The following is a 20,641-nucleotide window of genomic DNA, read 5'->3' as shown; positions in this document are numbered from 1 at the left end:
CTTCTCGTGAACTAGGCGTGCCAATTCGTGCCATGGCGTTAACGTCGCGTGACTTGTCGTGAACGATGCGCGAACTGGAGTGAACTGGTCGTGAACAGTGCGGGAAAAACCCCAGTGTGTGCCACAAAGTGGCACGCACTGGCACGCATCAATGCGTGCCAATGCGTGGCAAAAATGCGCGCAAGTGTCAGGTAGGCTATAGTATGGATAGGGAAGAGTAGTTGTTCCACATATCCTTCTTATTCAAAACGTTTCGTTATTCTTAATCACATTGTCCAGGGCTACAAATAAAACATATATAAAAGAATAAAGAAACAGTTAGCACTTTGTACAAATTCATTTAAAACAATAAAAAATAGTTGAAATTTAAATGAAAATTAAAAGGAAAAATATATATACATCAGACATAGTGGAACCAACCTCGCAAGAGCATAGTGAGAAACTGCATGCCATCAACAGTTAGAAAACAAACCATATTGATCAAACGACTAGTTCCGTCGTTAAATACTCAAGCTTCTTCCATTCAATTACATTTGTCATAGCTTTCTCTGGTTTGTTTTCTAACTGTAATTGGCATACAGTTTCTCACTACGCTTTTGCAAGGTTGGTTCCATTACTCTGTCTGATGTACATATATTTTTCCTTTTAACTTTCATTTAAATTTTAACTAATCTTTATTGTTTTAAATGAATTTGTACAAATTGTTAACTGTTTCTTTATTCTTTTATATATGTTTTATTTGTAGCCCTGGACAATGTGATTAAGAATAACGAAACGTTTTGAATAGGAAGGATATTTGGAACAACTACTCTTCCCCTATCCATACTATGAAATATATATATATATATATATATATATATATATATATATATATATATATATATATATATATAAATGGATATGGGCAGCATATATGAAAATGACAGATATTAGATGGACATTATGAATAACAGAATGGGTCTCTAGATATTGTATAAGAAGAGGAGGGAGGAAGAGAAGACGATGAATAGACGAACTAAGGAGGTTCGCGGGCGTGGACTGGCACAGAAAGACCATAAACAAACGTACGTAGAATGACATGACATGTCTGAGGCCTTTGTTCTGTAGTGGACTAGTAACGGCTAACGATGATGATGAGGATGATACACACACTATATATATATATATATATATATATATATATATATATATATATATATATATATATATATATATATATATATATATATATATATATCCGTGTATATATATCCATACCCCTCTGATGGTCCAGCACTTTGCTGCAGTAGGGGGCCTTGAGTGTCTCAATGATGGGCTGGGCAATGGCGGTGGGGTAGTTTATCCACCCTGGCAGGCTCAACCATACCGCTAAGGCCAGTTCTGAGAGACCAGACAAAGACTGGACCCCCCTATAGGCCTTCTCCTTTATTTCAGATAGGCAAAGGCTAGGAGAAGGAAAACTCCAAAATCAAACCAAAAAAGACCCCAACGGCGGAGCTTCCCAGCGCTGGCGGAAGAGGGAAATGCCTGTCGGGCAGGCAACAAGGCGGGCCTTGACATAACAAGAACCCGGCAGCCCGATGCAACCAACATCGGAGAAGCCGCCTGTCTCATATGTCTTGAACCGTGGTGAAAACGGTGTGGGCCAAGTGTGTGTGCGTGGCCGTTGCAAAGCCACGACCACCCGAAACAATATACCCAGCTACTGGCATTCTGTCGTTTCCCCCACCCCTTTTCATCTCTTTCTCACTATCATCATCATCATCACCACCACCAAGTCCTGAGGCGACAGCACCGTGGGTGAAGGGGGCAGGCCTGGATAGCTGGAAGCCCTTAGCCCACGACTGCACTCAGGCGGCGAGTCTAAGATTCAGTCGCTCTCTGGTGATGGTGCCGTGACACCAGAGTTCAGCAGCTGGACCCGTGACTGGGCTGGCCTATTGAGGACACCGCAGCCCACCCAACATGTAGGCCAGTCATTTTATGGATATACCCACCACAAATTGCAATAGTAATGAAACTTGGCATTTTTGCTTCTTTTGACCCATGTAATAACATAGTAAAAGTCAAGGAAATTCGAGGCATTGGAACACATTCATTTCGAGCAACCACTTTTTGAAAGTTATGCACGAAAATACGCTAATAGAAATGGCATAACATTTTTTGTTATAACAGTGCTTTTGTTATTTCTTTCACATTTCTCAAAAGATGTCAAACATTTTTATTATTAAATAAATAAATTGAGATAATTAACGTCTAATAGCCTTGTTTTTTTTTTCTTTTTAGGTTAACCAGTAGCATGGACGATTGCGTTTTCTGCAGCGAGTCTCTCGGCAACGGCGAACAAACCACGAAATTAGGTGCCAAGGGGTGTGATGGAATAAACAAGGCAAATGACCTACGGCAGGCTGATATCAGTGTCGCACCTGGACAAGTTGTACACACCAGATGCAGGAAGGACTTCTGCTCCCAACTGTCTATTGAGCGAGACATCAGAAAACGCGGATATGACTGTACTGGTTGTTTCAGCGGCACTATGCGTGCGCGTCGATCTGCCAGTTCTGCGTTTCACTACAGCAAACACTGTTTGTTCTGTGGAACACCAGACAAGTACCAGGGCAGACAAAAAACGCATAAACTTATACCAGCCCGAACAATGGACTTCCAGAGGAAGGTTACAGAGAGCTGTGTTGAACGCAATGATGCATGGTCAGAGACAGTAAAGGCTCGAGTAGAATTTGTCCAGGACTTGCATGCCGCTGACGCAGTCTATCACAATATATGTAGCATAAACTTCAGAACTGGGAAGCAGATTCCACGCCAGTTCCTTACAGTGCCAAGCAAGCGACCTAAGTATGGTAGACCGGCTGATGACACACGGAATGATGCATTCATAAAAGTCGCAGAGTACCTCAAAGCCTATGACGAGGAACAGACAACGATACCAGATCTCATAGGAAAAATGGGGGAATTTCTTCTTGGAACTGATTGCACACCTTATGGATTCACCTACATGAAGGAATGTATCCAAAAGCACTTTGGTCAGGATATCACCATCGCAGAAATAAATGGCAAAGAGAATGTTGTGACCTTTCGCCACAGGGCCTCTGCGATCATTCACGAATTCCATCAAAGGCCAAAGGAGACATCATATGAAGCTGAGAAGATGAGACTGATTAAGACGGCAGCAAAACTGATCAAAAGTGATGTGAAATCCGTACAACAGTCGATAGATATGTACCCATGTACAACTGAAATGTCCTCAACAGAAGAAGCCATGTCGTTCCTACCTGAATCACTAAAACTCCTTCTTCAAACACTCTTTGTGGGCCGAGATGCTGATAGAAAAGTCGGTTCTCTAGGGCAAGCTATCATGCAGGCAATTCGGCCCCGAGTGCTGCTGGCACCCTTACAGATAGGACTGGGTGTACAGATGCACCATCATTTTGCATCAAAGTTCTTGATCGACACGCTCCATGCCCACGGATATTGCAGTTCTTATCGTGAGATACAAAGGTATGAACAGAGTGCAGCAGTTGTACTAGGGACAGACATACCAAACTACCGGCCAGAGCAGTTCATCCAATATATGGCGGACAATGTCGATCACAACATCCGTACAATAGATGGCCTCAATACATTCCACGGGATGGGAATGATTGCGTCTGTCACTCCAGGTACCAGGACATCAACAAGAGTGCCACGTGTGTCTGTGACACTGAAGGATGTTGTAGCTGTGGGCCGAATAAACATCCGACATCTGACAACACCTTGCGATGGGCTAGATACTCTGAGGTATGAGGTTCTACAAGATGAGATGGAAAAGGACAGATCTACCAACCTTGACCTCCTCTGGAAGCTGTCCCTCACATTACGCTCACCACGACCAGCATGGTCTGGCATGATGCAAGCCGTGCACAGTGGTGTACATCCAGGTCAGTCTACAGTCTTCCTGGTTCCCATGATCGACATGAACAGCAGTGATCCAACTTGCATCTATTCAACATTGACATTTCTATCTGAGCACGCCAAACAGTACAACGCAAAGGTCATCATCACATTTGACCAACCACTTTGGTGGAAGGCGCTTACCATCATCGAAAGTCAATCGGAGGGCAGTGACTTGCGTAAGATTGTACTGCGCATGGGGGGCTTCCACACGTTGATGAGCTTCTTGGGGAGTATTTGAAATATCATGTCAGGATCTGGACTGCGCTCTGTTCTGGAACTGGTGTATGCTGAGAACACTGTAATGCACATGCTGTCTGGCAAGGCATATGACCGAGCTATCCATGGGCATCTCTTGGTTGATGCAGCACTGAACACTCTCCTCGCAGAAAGGATACTTGGTACGCTAGTGCCTACTTGTTCGCAGGCTAAGAATGATGGTCCTCAGGGTATTGTAGAAGATGACGAACCAAGTGAAGACGAGATAATGCAAAGCATAGATGATGCACAGGCAGCCATAGATCCACATGATACCGAGTCAGGGTCGCAAAGTGTGGGAGCTGGACCAATTGACCTGTGTGAGCTGCGAGACCTGTATGATTCATTGATGAAGGGTGAGTGTTCTACTGAAGATATCCTTTCAGCCATGGTTCTGGACTCTGTTCGTGACATCATGAATGTTGCCCGACAATCGATGAAGGATCTGCGTACTGCACAGCTATGGCTGCAATACATGGACATGATTGACATATTGAGGACATTCCTGAGGTCGGAACGCACTGGTGACTGGCGTCTGCACATGCACGCTTTGCACGACATGTTGCCCTACCTGGCAGCTGCAGGCCACAATCTCTACACCAAATCTATTTACATCTACCTGCAGTGACTGGCACAACTGTCTATTCAGCACCCCGAGGTTCACCACCAGTTCCAGAATGGATATCACGTAGTGCGGCGCTCAGATCGGTACTGGGCCGGCTTGTCCACAGATCTTCTGATCGAGCAAGTGGTCATGAGATGTGTGAAAACCACAGGGGGACTGACAAGGGGCCATGGCATGAGCGAGTCGCAAAGGATCACGTGGCTGCTGTCCACCCCCATATGTGCAGAGGTCAACATGGCCTTGCAAGACTACACATCAGTGCCGTATGGGACCAGTGACCAGCACAAAGAACAAAGAGCAGCTCGACAAGCACGGGACACAGATGACACGCACAAACTCATTGGCTACCTGTCATCAAAGGATCCCTTTGGAAACGATCCAACTCTGCAAAGTATTGACAATGGCATCACAGCTGGAGATTCGGTCAATGCTGACCAAGCAGCGTCATTGGGCAGGAAGATCTTAGATGGAATGGTTGGCAAAAAGGTTCTTGATCACACGTTCAAGAAAAAAAATCAGGTTGTGACTTTAGACACACGTTCATCAGTGAAAAATGGCAAAGAATCTGTTCTGATAGATCCACAACTGTTGTTCCAACGTCTGAGTACAGCAGGATCACGCTGTGATGACCTCACTGATGTCTTCAAGTACGAACTATGCAGTTACCCACCAGCACTGTTTCAGACCATTGATATCCTGCTTGAGGCCGACAAGCCAGCGCTAGCCGAGGCCATTTGGAAACAACTCCCCCTTGTCGTTCGTAACACAGTGCTGCCACAGAATGTGCAATATGTTCTGGATGGTGGGGCATTGCTACACAGAATTCCTTGGAATTTTGGCGAGACCTATGAAGGAATCTCCAGTCACTACATACGATATGTTGGAGACAGGTATGGTAAAGCTGTCATAGTGTTTGATGGATATGTGAGCGCAGCCTCCACCAAAGATGTAGCGCACAGCAGGCGCGTTCGATCTCACAGCAGTCCCCTTGTCAACTTAACAAAGGACATGGTATGTACTATGAAGAAAGATGACTTCCTTGCCAACCAAACAAATAAACAAAGCTTCATCAATCTACTGAGTGATGACCTTCAACGGCAGCACAACGATGTTCTTCATGCCAGGGCAGATGCAGATGTCCTCATAGTGGAGACAGCCATTGCATGTGCAAACACCAAGGACACCGTGGTAGTTGGCGATGACACCGATCTTCTTGTTCTTCTATGTAGTCATGCAGGGCCCACATCACACAACCTGTTCTTCCGATCTGAGCCTAAGCTGACGTCAAGGAGGCAAGCAAGATGTTGGAATATCGAGCAAGTGCAAAAGACACTTGGACGCCATGTGTGTGACAAGCTCCTTGTGGCACATGGACTCCTGGGTTGTGATACCATGTCAAGACTGTACTCCATTGGCAAATCAGCAGCTTTGAAGAAGCTGAACTCCAGTGCGTATTTCTCTGGGCTTTTGGCAACGTTCAACACTCCTGGAGCGTCGAAAGAGGATGTCATGACAGCTGGAGAGAATGCCGTGGTTTGCTTGTACAATGGCCAGCCCGGGGAAACACTGGACATACTAAGGCTTCAGCGCTTCTGCCAGAAGGTTTCAACAAGCACTGTCAGAGTTGAGCCTCGTACCCTGCCCCCTACATCAGCATCTGCAAAGCAACATTGCCTACGGGTGTATGTTCAGGTTCAGCAGTGGCAAGGAGTTGGCATGGATGCCAATGGTTGGGGATGGGCTATCCGTGACGAGAGAATGGTTCCCGTTATGACCGAGATGAAGCCTGCTCCAGATTACCTGCTAGATGCCATCCACTGTGGCTGCAATACAGACTGCAGAACCCGACGATGCAGCTGTCGCAAGTACAACCTGGAATGCTCTTCTGCCTGCAGTGAATGCAAAGGACTTCACTGTTCTAATGTGACCTTGCCAGAACCAGAAAGTGATCCAGAAGAAGAATGCGCTCTTGCTGGTCCTGAAGATGAATAAACATTTCTCAGTGTGGTCTGGTACATGGAGATGTCTTGGCAACATGATTAGACTTGACTCTCAGTTCATTCAACTCTTGATCCTTGGTCATGGTCATCTTAATTTAGCTAAGGTGAATGCCGGTGTCGTAATGTAACATGTATACAGTTGTTTGTCTAGACTCTAGAATATACAATGAAAATTTTATGCAGATTTTTTTTCTTCAAACCTTCTCTTAATGATTGCAAAATTTGGAAATGTTCCAATGCTTCGATTTTCCTTGATTTTTAGTATGTCATTCTCCACTAAATTTGACATTGAAAAATGCATGTTTCATTACTATTGCAATTTGTGGTGGGTTCGACCCAAAAATGACGTAGAATGACTGGCCTAATGGGGAGGCCCCTAGAAAAGGTGGGGTAAACATCGGACACGGCAAACCTGTCTGGTCAGCTCACCGCGGCTGGCGGACATCCCACTAATGCGGTCGAAACAACAAGACAAAAATATTAACCTTAGGTGCGTGGAACATCCGCACCCTCCAAGACGTGACGAACACCAACCGCCCGGAACGACGTACAGCCCTCGTCTGCAAGGAGCTAGCCCGCTTCAATGTTGATGTGGCGGCTCTTAGCGAGACCAGACTACCCGAAGAGGGCAACATCAGGGAAGCTGAAACAGGCTACACCATCTTCTGGAAGGGCAAGGCCCTAGAGGAGCCTCGCATCCACGGTGTCGGCTTTGCCATCCGTTCCCAGCTAGTGCAGCAGCACAACCTCGCTCCCAAGGCCATCAGTGAGCGCCTGATGACTGTCCGCATCCCCATCACGCGGGACAGACACCTCACCCTGATCTCTGTCTACGCCCCGACTATGACCTCAACCGATGATGACAAAGCTGCCTTCTACACCCAGCTCGACCGCACCATCCAGGCAGTGCCCGCCAACGACAAGCTCGTTGTGCTTGGCGACTTTAATGCCCGAGTAGGCAAAGACCATCGCCTGTGGGAGGGAATCATCGGCCGCCATGGCATTGGAAATTGCAACGCCAATGGCCAACTCCTACTGGGTCTGTGTGCAGAACACCAACTTGTGGTAACCAACACCATCTTCCAGTTACCAAAACGACAAAAGACCACATGGAGACACCCACGGTCTAAACACTGGCACACCCTGGACTACGTCCTGACCAGAGCCAGAGACCGAGGAGACGTCCGCATCACTCGATCCATGCCTGGAGCGGACGACTGCTGGACGGACCACAGACTCCTCATCTCCCGACTCTCCATGACGACCCTACGACCACCCAGAAGGGCACCTGACAGCGTACCACACCAACGCTTTGATTGTAGTAAGCTCCGCAACCCACAGGTGGCACAGAACTACAAGGAGGCCTGCGAACAACACCTCGCAGACCCCGTGGGTCAGGCCACTGTTGAGCACCACTGGACCACCCTCAGAAACGCCATGGCCCGTGCCGCGGAGGAAACACTAGGCTACACCACCAAGAAACGGCAGGAATGGTTTGATGAGAATGATGCTACCATCTCTCTTCTCATTGAAACCAAACGACAAGCACGCCTGACTTTGGAAAACCAACCAACAGCAGCTAACAAATGTGCTCACAAGGTGGCTGAAGCTGGTTGCCAAAGAGGGATCCGTGAAGCCCAGAACACCTGGTGGCAAAGAAAAGCTGCAGAAATACAGAGTTTCGCTGACCAACGTGACCTGCGCAGCTTCTATGCAGCAACAAAGGAAATATTCGGTCCCACACGGTCATCAGTGGGCAGCCTGAAGGACGCGGATGGGGCCACGACCATCACCGACAGCGAGGGCATCCTGGCCAGGTGGAGGTCTCACTTTGAGAACCTCGTCAATGACCAAGCAGACACCCCAGACGATCTCCTGCGAATGACCCCGCAGCATCCCGTCCGTCACTGGATGGCACTACCACCCTCCATCCATGACTTCAACAAAGCCCTGCAGCGCATGACACCCGGCAAAGCCCCAGGGCCAGACAACATCCCGTTGGAGCTCCTCACTCACAGTGGTCCCGGTTTGAGGAACCGTTTGATGCTCCTTATACTGAAAATATGGGAGACCAAGACCCTCCCCAGTGACTTCCGCGATGCAAACATCGTTACCATCTTCAAGAAGGGAGACAGGGAGAACTGTAACAACTACCGGGGAATATCACTACTAAGCATCGCGAGTAAGATTTTCGCTCGGATTCTCCTTGACCGCCTCCTTATTCTCGCAGAAAACGTCCTGCCAGAGTCTCAGTGCGGCTTTCGACCTTCCCGCGGGACCATAGACATGATCTTCTGTGCGCGACAACTACAAGAGAAGAGCCTCGAACAACAACAGCCCATAATGTTCATCTTCTTGGATTTGAAAAAGGCCTTCGATAAAGTACCTCGACCTGCCATGTGGGCTGTCCTCAAAAGATATGGCTGCCCACCCGATTTTGTCAAGCTGGTGCGTGCCCTCCATGACGGAAAGGTTGGGAGAGTCTGCCACCAGAACTCTCTTTCAGACCCATTCCCCATCAACAGCGGCCTGAAGCAGGGCTGTGTTCTGGCCTCAACGTGTTTCTCGCTATACACTGCAGCAATGCTCAACGAGATTCCCCCAGACACACCCTCAGTCGACCTACGTTTCCGCATGGATGGAGGCGCTTTCAACCTCGCCAGACTCCGCGCCAGAACCAAGACCACCTTGTGACCAGTGCGAGAACTGCAGTATGCTGACGACAATGCCACCCCAGGTCAGACGGCAGAGGACCTGCAGTCGTTAGCTGATGCATACAACTCTGCCTACGAACGTTTTGGGATGCAAGTCAACACAGATAAAACCAAGACCCTCGTCCAACATCCACCAGGACTGATGCTCCCAAACTTCAATACCACAGTGAAGGACCAAACGTTAGAACAGGTGGACCAGTTCTCCTACCTAGGGAGCATCCTAACATCAGCTCCCACAAGCAAAAAGGACGTGGAGAACAGGATCAGGGCAGCCCACTCCGCCTTTGGCCGACTCAACTGCCGCGTATTTAACAACCCCGCACTGACAATGACCACCAAAATAATGGTGTTCAGGGCAGTAGTCCTCTCCACGCTCCTGTATGCATGTGAAACATGGACGCTATATAGAATCGATATTAAAAACCTAGAACGCTTCCAACAAATGAAACTGAGGCAGATCTTGAAAATCCCCTGGGAGAGCCACACCACCAACATTGAAGTCTTAGAACGTGCCTCGCTGATCAGCGTGGAGGCCATATTCATCCACCATCGCCTCCGCTGGATAGGACACGTGCATAGGATGGATCCATCTAGGCTCCCAAAGAAAATATTCTACGGAGAACTGACCCAGGGCACCAGACCACGAGGAGCCCCGAAAATGCGCTATAAGGATCAACTAAAGCGCACCCTGGCTCTAACTGACATCGATCCTTCCTCATGGGAAGAAACAGCCAGGGACAGGAAAACCTGGAGGAGTACAGTACACCATGGCACCGTGGACTTCGAGGAGAGGAGGAGACAAAATGAGGAGGCTAGGAGGAGAAGAAGGAGAGAGCGATTAGAACAGCCCCGCCCACCACCTACCCTCCCTTGTGAACACTGTCCGCGACTCTTCCACCACAGACTAGGACTTAACAGCCACATCAGACATAAGCACCCACCCCATAGATAGGAGGCTGATGGCTAACGACAGAACCCAATACTCGGACACGAGTGGGCGCCGACAACGACGATATATCCATATAAATATATTATATATATATATAAATATATATATATATATATATATATATATATATTATATATACACACATAAATATATGCATACACATAACCACACACACAAACACACACACATATATATGTACATACATATATATATATATATACATATACAAATACATATATATACATATATATATATACATATATACACATATATATATATATATATATATATATATATATAAATATACATATATACATATATACATATATTTACATATATATATGCATATATATATATACATGTATGCATATATTTACATATATATATGCATATATATACATATATATGCATATATATATGCATATATATATACATATATACATATATATATATATATATATATATATATATATATACATATATATACATATATATATACATATATATACATATATACATATAAATACAAATATATACATATAAATACATATATATACACATACGTACATATATATATATATACATATATATACATATATATATATACATATATATACTGTGTATATATATGCATTTATATGAATATACATACATACATATACCAGCAAATATTCTTAGCTCGGGAATCCATTTTCTTCTCTTTCTTCCCCTGCTTCGTTCGCACTAGCTGGGACATATTCTTTTAGTCGATATTTCATCTGTTCTTCTCTTTATATGTCCTGTCCTTTTTATTTTTTATCTTTTTTTTTTATCCATGGTGTCCTTTTTATTTTTTATCTTTTTTTTTATCCATGGTGGCCTTTTTATGTCTCTTACTGTTAATCCCATCATTATTTTTTCCATAGCTCTTGAGTTGTTCATAGCTTATATTCTAAGGTTTTAGAAAGGCTTCAATTAATTCCGGTAGGACCATCTGATTGAATAATTTTCTTTTTAAAGAAAGTGGCACATAAGTTTTATAATATTATTTTGTATACAAAAAGTTCTCCATCCCATGCTTATCCCTCTTAATTTCGGTATCGTGTCCTTGGGAAACACCGTGTGTTCCAAGTACATACTGTACAGTATAATCATTAACAATCTTCACGGGTTATTCTTTATTTGTTGTCTCTGAATTTTCATTGAACATTATCAGTTTTGCTCATATTCCTTTTCAGGCCTACATTTGTAAAGGCGGACCCTTGTTGGTGTTTATAATGATTAGTGCATGGTCACTAGTATGCCAATCATCTGATGTCCTTCAATCGAAATCAAGAAGGCAGTTTGACATTATTCATGTTACCTATAGCACTAAATGCTTCGTCATAACTACTGTAAGATATCCATGCATCCCATTTTTCATCTTCAAGTTTCATCCTTATTTCTTTTATACATCCATGGCATTCAAATGCTTTATATAGATCATCGTAGTTTGTCTCTATTGGAATTTGGTTAACATGAAAGATTCGAAATTTCCTCGTGTTACCCAAATTACTCGATTTTGTAATATTAGTAGAATGGTCCTTTCCCGTTCCGAAGTCATCAACAGAATTTTCCCTATTCAAATTATCAGAGGTCGTCAACAGTGTCGGGGGGTGGGGGAATTCAGTATATCCAGGGGATGGGGAGTCAGTATTTGAAGGGTCCATAGTTAGGGGACGGATTTTCTTTATGTTTTTTGTTGGTTGTTTTGTTGGTTTACCTGCTTGAGAATTTTAAGTAAGTATCATATGTTGGAAAGGAAATTTGCATTCTCCACTATCGCCATAATGAGAGTATACTTCCCAGATGGTCCACTCCATACCCTACCCGAAGGATAGCACCAAAACAGATATAAATGTACGTTAAACTCGCCTGTTAGGACTGAAACCAAGGAAATAAGGAATCATCCTTCCCATGTCTGTAATGATGGGCTTCCGGCCAAAAGCCAAGAGTCCCACCTCAAGGATTGGATCCCCCGGATTCCTATGACCCAAGCCTTAAGAGTAGTTCCGCCAAAAAGGTCCAAACCATCTTCGGGATGGCTGACATCATCCAATACTCTCATATATAGCTTTCAATGCGAATACCTCCCAACCATGATCCCTTCTCCCATTCATCTAGGCAGGCAGTAATAACGATTGTGGAAATATCAACGCCATTTAAATAAAATAAAAACAAATAGATAAATGAATGAATGAACAAATAAAATAAATATTTTATATATATATATATATATATATGCATACATCTATATACATACACACACACACACACACACACACATATATATATAAAGAGAAATAATACTCAGAGTTAGGGCAGCAAGTCAAAATAAAGTTTATAAATTTAGGAAAAGGTTGAAATAATATTGAGCAGAAGAAATAGAGGAAAGGGAGAGAAATTTAGGTTCGAACTTGGGGAGCAATTTCCCCAAGTTTGAGAGCCCTCTTACCCGTCAAAATTCTTCAATAATAGGAAGAAACCATATGACTAGGTCAAGGCATTCTCTCGTTAAGAGGGTCACATTTCTAAACTGCAGTTGTCATGGTATGAATACTAGACATCCTGCAAAAGTTTATTTTCATAGTTCCAAATGTCCTGTCGTGTGTTCTTGAATTTTTTTTTTTCTTTTAAATATTCGTCAAGGCGTGAGATTTTGGTAAATGCGCTTGAGTGCGGGACACAAGGCTAAAATGCATGAGTTTCACACAGGATGCGTGACAGTTGACACATGTTTCTTGTAAGCTTTCGCTGACGGAAATATCTTCTAAAGTCGGCTACTATATTTTGATTTCATAAGCGCGTCTAGCGCTTCTCAAATCGGGTGGCAGAACAATTAGTTTGACATCCGGGTATCAGCTCAATTTTCATTAAAATGCCTGGAAGATTAAAAGCTGTTAAAGTTACCATCAACAACGTTTTGCAGTGTATTGAAATTAGAATACTTAATTGTACTATACGAATTATTTATCTCAAAATTATCTTTACCTTTGCTTTAAAGCTTTTTATTTTGATTGACATTTCCTAGGATCAAGACTCACGGTTTTTATAAGCTCCGATGAGAAATCTCAAGTCTTTGGTTAGACGGAGTTTGTATTAGAAAAACTCAAACATCAAAGTGCAGAAGTATTGGCTCTAGAGAAAAATAAGTAAAGGGTACCAGGTGTTTTTAGCATGAATATTTGACCAATTATTGGACTGCCATTAATAAAATATATGGGAGCTAAGCTAAGGGAATATTTTAGCAAAACATTTTTTTTTTGTGACAAGCAAGCTCATATTAAAGGTAAAATCTCTCTCTCTCTCTCTCTCTCTCTCTCTCTCTCTCTCTCTCTCTCTCTCTCTCTCTCTCTCTCTCTCTCTCATATTAGCAGAAATATATAATAGTGAATTCACGCCAAGAATTGCGAATGAGAATAATGAAACAGAAATGAGAGAAGAAAATAGTGAATATCTAACGGATATAGATATTAATGAAGCAGATATTGTGTAGGCTATAAGCGAAATTAAAAATGGATCAGCGGCCGGCCAGATGGCGTTCCAGCGATTTTGTTAATAAAAATTGCACACACTATCGCGAAGCCGCTTGCAATACTGCTAAGACAAGGTGTAGATATGAGCGAGATATATGTTAAACATAAATTAGCTTATATAACCACTATTTTCAAAAGTGGATCAAGACTAGATGCAAGCAATTATAGACCTGTTAGTCTAACATCACATATTATGAAATTGTATGAGAGGGTAATAAAAAAGAAAATAATGGATCATTTGGTTAAAAATAATTTGTTTAATGTAGGTCAACACGGTTTTGTGCCCGGAAAAAGTACACAAACCCAACTACTGATAGCACACTATGAAAACATATATAAAAATATGATAAATGAAAAAGACACAGATGTGGTATATCTAGATTTTGCAAAAGCCTTTGACAAGGTAGACCATAACATATTGGAGAAAAAAATGAGAAAGCATAATATTGTGGGGAAGATAGGAAAATGAATAAAAGAATTTCTACAAAACAGAAAACAGTAGTGGTTGCAAATGACGAGAAATTAGATGAAGCTCGGGTAATATCTGGCGTGCCACAGGGTACGGTTTTACCTGCACTGCTGTTGTTATTATGATCTCAGACATAGACTGTAATGTTAAAGACTCTGTAGTGATGAGTTTCGCCGATGACACAAGAATAAGTAGAGAAATTACTTGTGATGAAGATAGGAACTCATTACAAAGAGATCTATACGAAATATATGAATGGGCGGAGACAAATAGGATGGTATTTAATTCCGATAAATTCGAATCAATAAATTATGGAAACAGAGAAAGAATAGTATATGCATAAAGGGGACCTAATAACGAGACAATCACAAACAAGGAAGCAATTAAAGACCTTGGTGTAATGTTAAACAGGAATATGTTATGCAACAACCAAATAGAAATACTGTTGGCTAAATGTAAAGCAAAAATGGGAATGCTATTCAGACGCTTTAAAACAAGAAAAGCTGAACACATGATTACGCTTTACAAAACTTATGTATGTAGTACACTCGAGTACTACAAATGTGATATGGTACCCACACTACCAAAAGGATATTGCACAAATAGAGAGCGTACAAAGGTCCTTTACTGCTAGAATAGAAGAAGTTAAGGACCTTGACTACTGGAAGAGACTGCAATTTTTAAAATTATACAGTCTAGAAAGGAGAAGAGAACGCTACATGATAATACAAGCATGGAAACAAATCGAAGGAATTACTGAAAACATCATGGGGCTAAAAATATCAGAAAGAGCAAGCCGAGGTAAATTAATAGTGCCCAAAACTATACCAGGAAACCTAAGGAAGGCACACAGGACATTAATCTACTACGCACCAGTATCGATGATGCAGCGACTATTTAATGCGCTACCAGCTCATCTAAGAAACATATCAGGAGTGAGCGTAGATGTGTTTAAGAATAAGCTCGATAAACACCTAAGATGCATCCCAGACCATCCAAGACTGGAAGATGCACAAGCAACTCTCTGGTGGATATACGAGGTGCCTCACACTGAGGGACCTGGGAGAACCCAAATATAGAATAAGGCAATAAGGCGCTCTATCTCTATCTCTATCTCTATCTCTATCTCTCTATCTCTATCTCTCTATCTCTATCTCTATCTCTCTATCTCTATCTCTCTATCTCTATCTCTCTATCTCTATCTCTCTATCTCTATCTCTCTCTATATATATATGCATATACACATTCATATATATATACATATACATATATATATATATATATATATATATATATATATATATACACATAAATATATAATCATCATCATCATCATCATCACCATCTCCTCCTACGCCTATTGACGCTAAGGGCCTAGATTAAATTTCGCCAGTCGTCTCTATCTTGAGCTTTAAAATCAATACATCTTCATTCATCATCAGCTTCACGTTTCATATATATATATATATATATATATATATATATATATATATATATATATATATATATATATATACTATTCGGAAAAAACTTATATGAAGATTGTAAAAAATGGTGAGAAAACAAACATCAAAGTGAACATTGAATTTATTATTGAACATACAATAAATTTAAAGCATAATATTATGCAGAATATAAATTAATATTAATGACACTTGATGCTGCCCCGATATCTAGGTAACTCTGGCACGAGTTACCTAACCTCCACACTCCGAATCGCTTATAACCAGTGAAAAGTTTATAAGATTCGTCGAGCAATACCATTACCATGATGCCACTGTGCATAGCCTATAAAAGATATGATACGTCTATCAGAAAATTGTACATGAAATTATTGCCTATGCAAGCGACTTAAAGTTCAGAGTAAGATTCAATAAAAAGATCTCAAAAGATATGATAAATGGCAAAGCAAAATATTAACAAGAGTAAATTTTTTCTGGTTACAAGTTTTATTTTTTACGGGATTAATGACTCAGCGCTAAAATTATTCATTCAATAACTTTAAATCTCGTAAAGTGTGCCAACATTTACCGAGATCTACCTCAAAGTTATCAAGCGCCTGCTTGCTCGATATAAATCCACGGAGTTGAATCCCTCTGAAGTAATCCAGCAGCATGTGGTGGATGCCAAAGACTATGGTAGGGAAATAGTATCCCCGTCTTGGCCTCTCTTCCATGCTGCTACACAATCCATTATATGGTTCCTCTGAAAACTCACTCCCTTGGAGAATCATGCCCTCGTCTCTCCATTGCACTTTGGTGAAACTGGTGGTACTTAGCACTTCATTATTTCACAGCAATAAAAGTCCTTCAAGTGAAAAGAGTTCATTAGTAATGATCACACATTAGTTGGCAAGTTTCTAACGAAGGTCGAGTTAATCCATTTTCCTTTAGTCAAGAGAACTGCTTCCTTGGAGGGTTAGGCAGATACTGCTTGGTAAAAATTCTTACCATTACTCGTTAACTTCGTTAAATAATTCAAGAAGGGCTAAATACTATGAAATGGTCTCAAATGCCAGCACAAAGTATTTACAGCGATTAAATAATTATTAAAGTTATTTAAAGTTACATTTGAGATCTTTTTATTTTCCAAGAGAGTTGAAAACCAAGGATTATGAAAAAAGTCAAAGTACTTTTTTCGTACTAAAAATAAACAAGATAAAGAAAACGAGATTACAAGGATTCTGAAGTTGGAAAAAAAAGATAAAAACAATATATTTAACAAGATAAAGAAAACGAGAATACAAGGATTCTGAAGTTGGAAAGAAAAGATAAAAACAATATATTTAACCCCCCAAAACATTCAGTCCTGTTATGAAATAAAAGCAGGATTGAATTTTTAAACAAATACCAAAAGTATTTACCTTACCAGAAATTTTTTTTTCTAATATTTGCCAAAATTATTTAAATTACCATCACCAATAATAAAATAAAAAAGCCTACACAGACAAACTTTACTGTAAAATTTGTCTGGTCTTCAGAGCACTAATCTTTGCCGCTTTACGCTTTCCCAGAATGCGGTTTTTGGCCAGGTTAGAATCATTTGAGTCATAATTAGGACTGTCTTTATCTTCATTTGAAGAAACATCAGGTCTGAAAAGAAATATTAGATTAGATGAATGTCTCTTAGTAAGTTCCCCAGTTCTGCCTTTCAGTAGGGTAACTCCAGTAACTTCCCCAAGCTCATTGAGAACTACATCATGGACTATTTCCATTGGGTATTGGTTTGGCTTACTATATGGTTCTTTAATTAGAACCACATCATTCTTTTGAAGAAGTGTATGTTTTACAGGTTTGAATCTGTCTTTCGCATTTACAGCTTGATTTGTCAAGTTACCCAAAAATTCTTCATGATAAATGTTAATCAAATGACTTCTGACTTTATGCAGTTTTGTGTAGTTTTCTTTAACTTTATCACAAGGAGAAACTAGATAGTCCTCATCCAATTCTAGATCTGGATGTCTTTGCAGCTCAGGAATTAAGTTAACTGAAACAAGGTCATAACCCCTAATTAGACACTCTGATGTTATGGGATCAGGAAGTGATTGGTTTATATCTGTATCTCTTAATGCCTCTTTAAAAGCTATTGGCCTTCTATTCAATAAATGGACAGTCTGACATATTAAAAACTCAAAATCCCTTATATCTAAAACATTATTTCTCATGGCTCCAAAATAAGCATCTCTTAGTAAGTTTCACACAACTTTCAACCATTGAACCAAGAGCCGAGTTCCCTTTGAAAAACTGTTCAAACTGAAGGTTCTTTATGCCATTCTCTTCTAGATAGAGTTTAACTTCTGGGTCTTTTAAATAATCTAGAATTACGTTGCCTCCTGCTACTAACTGAGATCCCTGATCGGAAATACACAAATTTGGTAGTCCAAACTCAAATGTATGAAGCTGGAAGGCTCTAAGATACTCTTTAACACTCAAGTCCATGCACACCTTCAGATTTATAGCTCTACTCCAAGTACATGTGAAACATATTATCCATGCTTTTACTTTTTTCCCACTGGAACGTACAAAGAAGGGTCCCATGTAATCTACAAAAATATAGCGGAAAGGAATCTCTGGGGGATTAATCCTAAAATCTCTATAACAGTGTTGATTAAGATTAACTGTCCTCTCATTGAACCTACGGCATATGACACATGTGCGGATTATCCTTTTAACTACTGAAAAAAATCTAGGTATCCAAAATATCTTACGTACTTCAGCCAGTAGCCTATAGCATCCAGCATGTAAAAAACGTTCATGATAATCTAATACAATATATTTAGTTAGTAAACTAGCCTTAGAAATTAGCAATGGAAATCGCATCCTTCGATCATCTTTCAGTTTCTGCATTTTGCTACGTACCCTTAACAGGCCTTCCTGATCCACATAAACATTGAGCTGTCCAACTAACTTGGGGATATCTTTGAGCAACAGGTTTCTGGATTCAAAATAATCAAAAATTTCAGGGAAGTGCTTCTGCTGATCTCTTCTTATTACCATCTTTGTAGCCTCTGCAAAGAAGTTATGATTAATATCAAAACAGCTAATATGTCCAAACTTAACAGGATCCTTTAGTTTTAGTTTCATTTTCAAGTTATTAACAAAGATAAGTACTCTACGGAAAACAGAAACAACTTTATGGTAGCTAGAACATCTTGATGAAGCATCGGTATGCTCCTCAATCTTTGTAGTTATAGTACCATGATAAGACTGGACAACACCAACAGGAGAATCTTGCTTTACCGGAAGGGCAGGTATTACAAAATCCAAGATAGATTCCCTGTTCAGCTGACCTTCTGTCTCATTAAGCAGAAATTTGGGACCTGAAAAGTAGTTAATTTTTTGAAGCTGCTTGAAAGATAAGCTGCGAGTGATGCAATCGGCTGGATTTTCACAACCTGACACAAAAGAAAAATGAATCGGGTGTTTATTACACAGTTCATTTATTGTGTGTAACCTATTTTGAACAAATACTGAACACTTCTGCATTTTATCAAGCTTGGCAGAAAACCCATGTACCCAGGAAAGGGCAACGAAGCTATCCGAGTAGACTATCAACTCGCTTATTTTGATTGGCATCATACAAGAAATTCCGGATAACTCCTCATACAGACATGTAATTTCTTCTACGGCCAAAGTTATTCCTTGCAGTTCCAGAGATGGCATGCTTTTAGATTCCATTTGCTTGTTTACTATCCTATTTTTTGCAAAGACAAAACTGACCTTTCCTGTGGGAATATTTTGTATGTAAATGACTACACCAAACATCTGCTTACTACTGTCTGAAAATGCCAATAGCCGGTAAGTATCTTCTCTACTCCCAAAGACTCTTGGTATCTCTGCAACAGAAGCAGCATTTGCTTGTTTGGCAATATTCCGCCATTGCCTCCTAACATCGGCATCTAATTCCTTGTCCCAGCCCAGATCTTTGTTGCACTGTAACTGATGCAAAAATAGCCTTGAACGATTAAGAATAGGGCCATTAAAGTTAAAGAAATCATACTGGGAGGCAATAGACTGCAATACTTCCCGTTTTGTTCGAGCTTGTATGTTAAGACTAATAGGTTTAGTAGATAAACTGTCTTGCTTCCTATCCCATGACAACCCAAGTAATTTTACCTTTTCATTGGTTTCTGTACTAATCTCATTATCTATGTGGTCTTGCAATGCAAAATCATTACTGATGTACTGCTGCAGGTAAAACTTGTAAGGCTCAAAAATGCTTTCTAGTTGTTGGTATGCCCAGAGAAGTTCTTCAGAACTATCATAGGCAACTGCACAGTTATCCATGTAACATAGTTGATATATCCTCCTTTTCAATTGTAAAAGTTTACTATCATCACCGTCTACATCTAAAATTAAAATCTTATATAGAGCAAGTAACAGTAATGCAGGGCTGCATCTTAAGCCAAAACTTAATCTTAAATTTCTGTATCCCACAACGGTAAAGTCTTCCTTCTCTACATTTCTGAACCATAGGCATAATAGCCTATTGCTATCTGTGTCATTCAAGGCAAGATTATTGAACGCTTTACACAAATCAAAACATAATAACTTCTGACCAAATCTCAAATGTAATATAGCAGAGGAAAGTTTCTGGTTTAGATTTGGTCCTGAATATATAGCCT

General features: G+C 41.1%; 2 protein-coding genes across 3 annotated transcripts in view; one reads left to right on the top strand and one right to left on the bottom strand.

Annotated features, from left to right (window-relative positions):
- The window catches only part of Taf8 (TBP-associated factor 8), a 670,932-nt gene that overhangs the window by 332,709 nt on the left and 317,582 nt on the right, over positions 1–20,641 (bottom strand). The gene's annotated exons all lie outside the window — the stretch shown is intronic.
- The window catches only part of LOC137624900 (carboxypeptidase B-like), a 233,338-nt gene that overhangs the window by 123,652 nt on the left and 89,045 nt on the right, over positions 1–20,641 (top strand). The gene's annotated exons all lie outside the window — the stretch shown is intronic.

The sequence above is a fragment of the Palaemon carinicauda genome, chromosome 31 (assembly GCF_036898095.1).
Source record: "Palaemon carinicauda isolate YSFRI2023 chromosome 31, ASM3689809v2, whole genome shotgun sequence".
In the NCBI taxonomy this organism is placed as follows: domain Eukaryota; kingdom Metazoa; phylum Arthropoda; class Malacostraca; order Decapoda; family Palaemonidae; genus Palaemon; species Palaemon carinicauda.
This window is presented reverse-complemented; position numbering and strand designations above follow the sequence as displayed.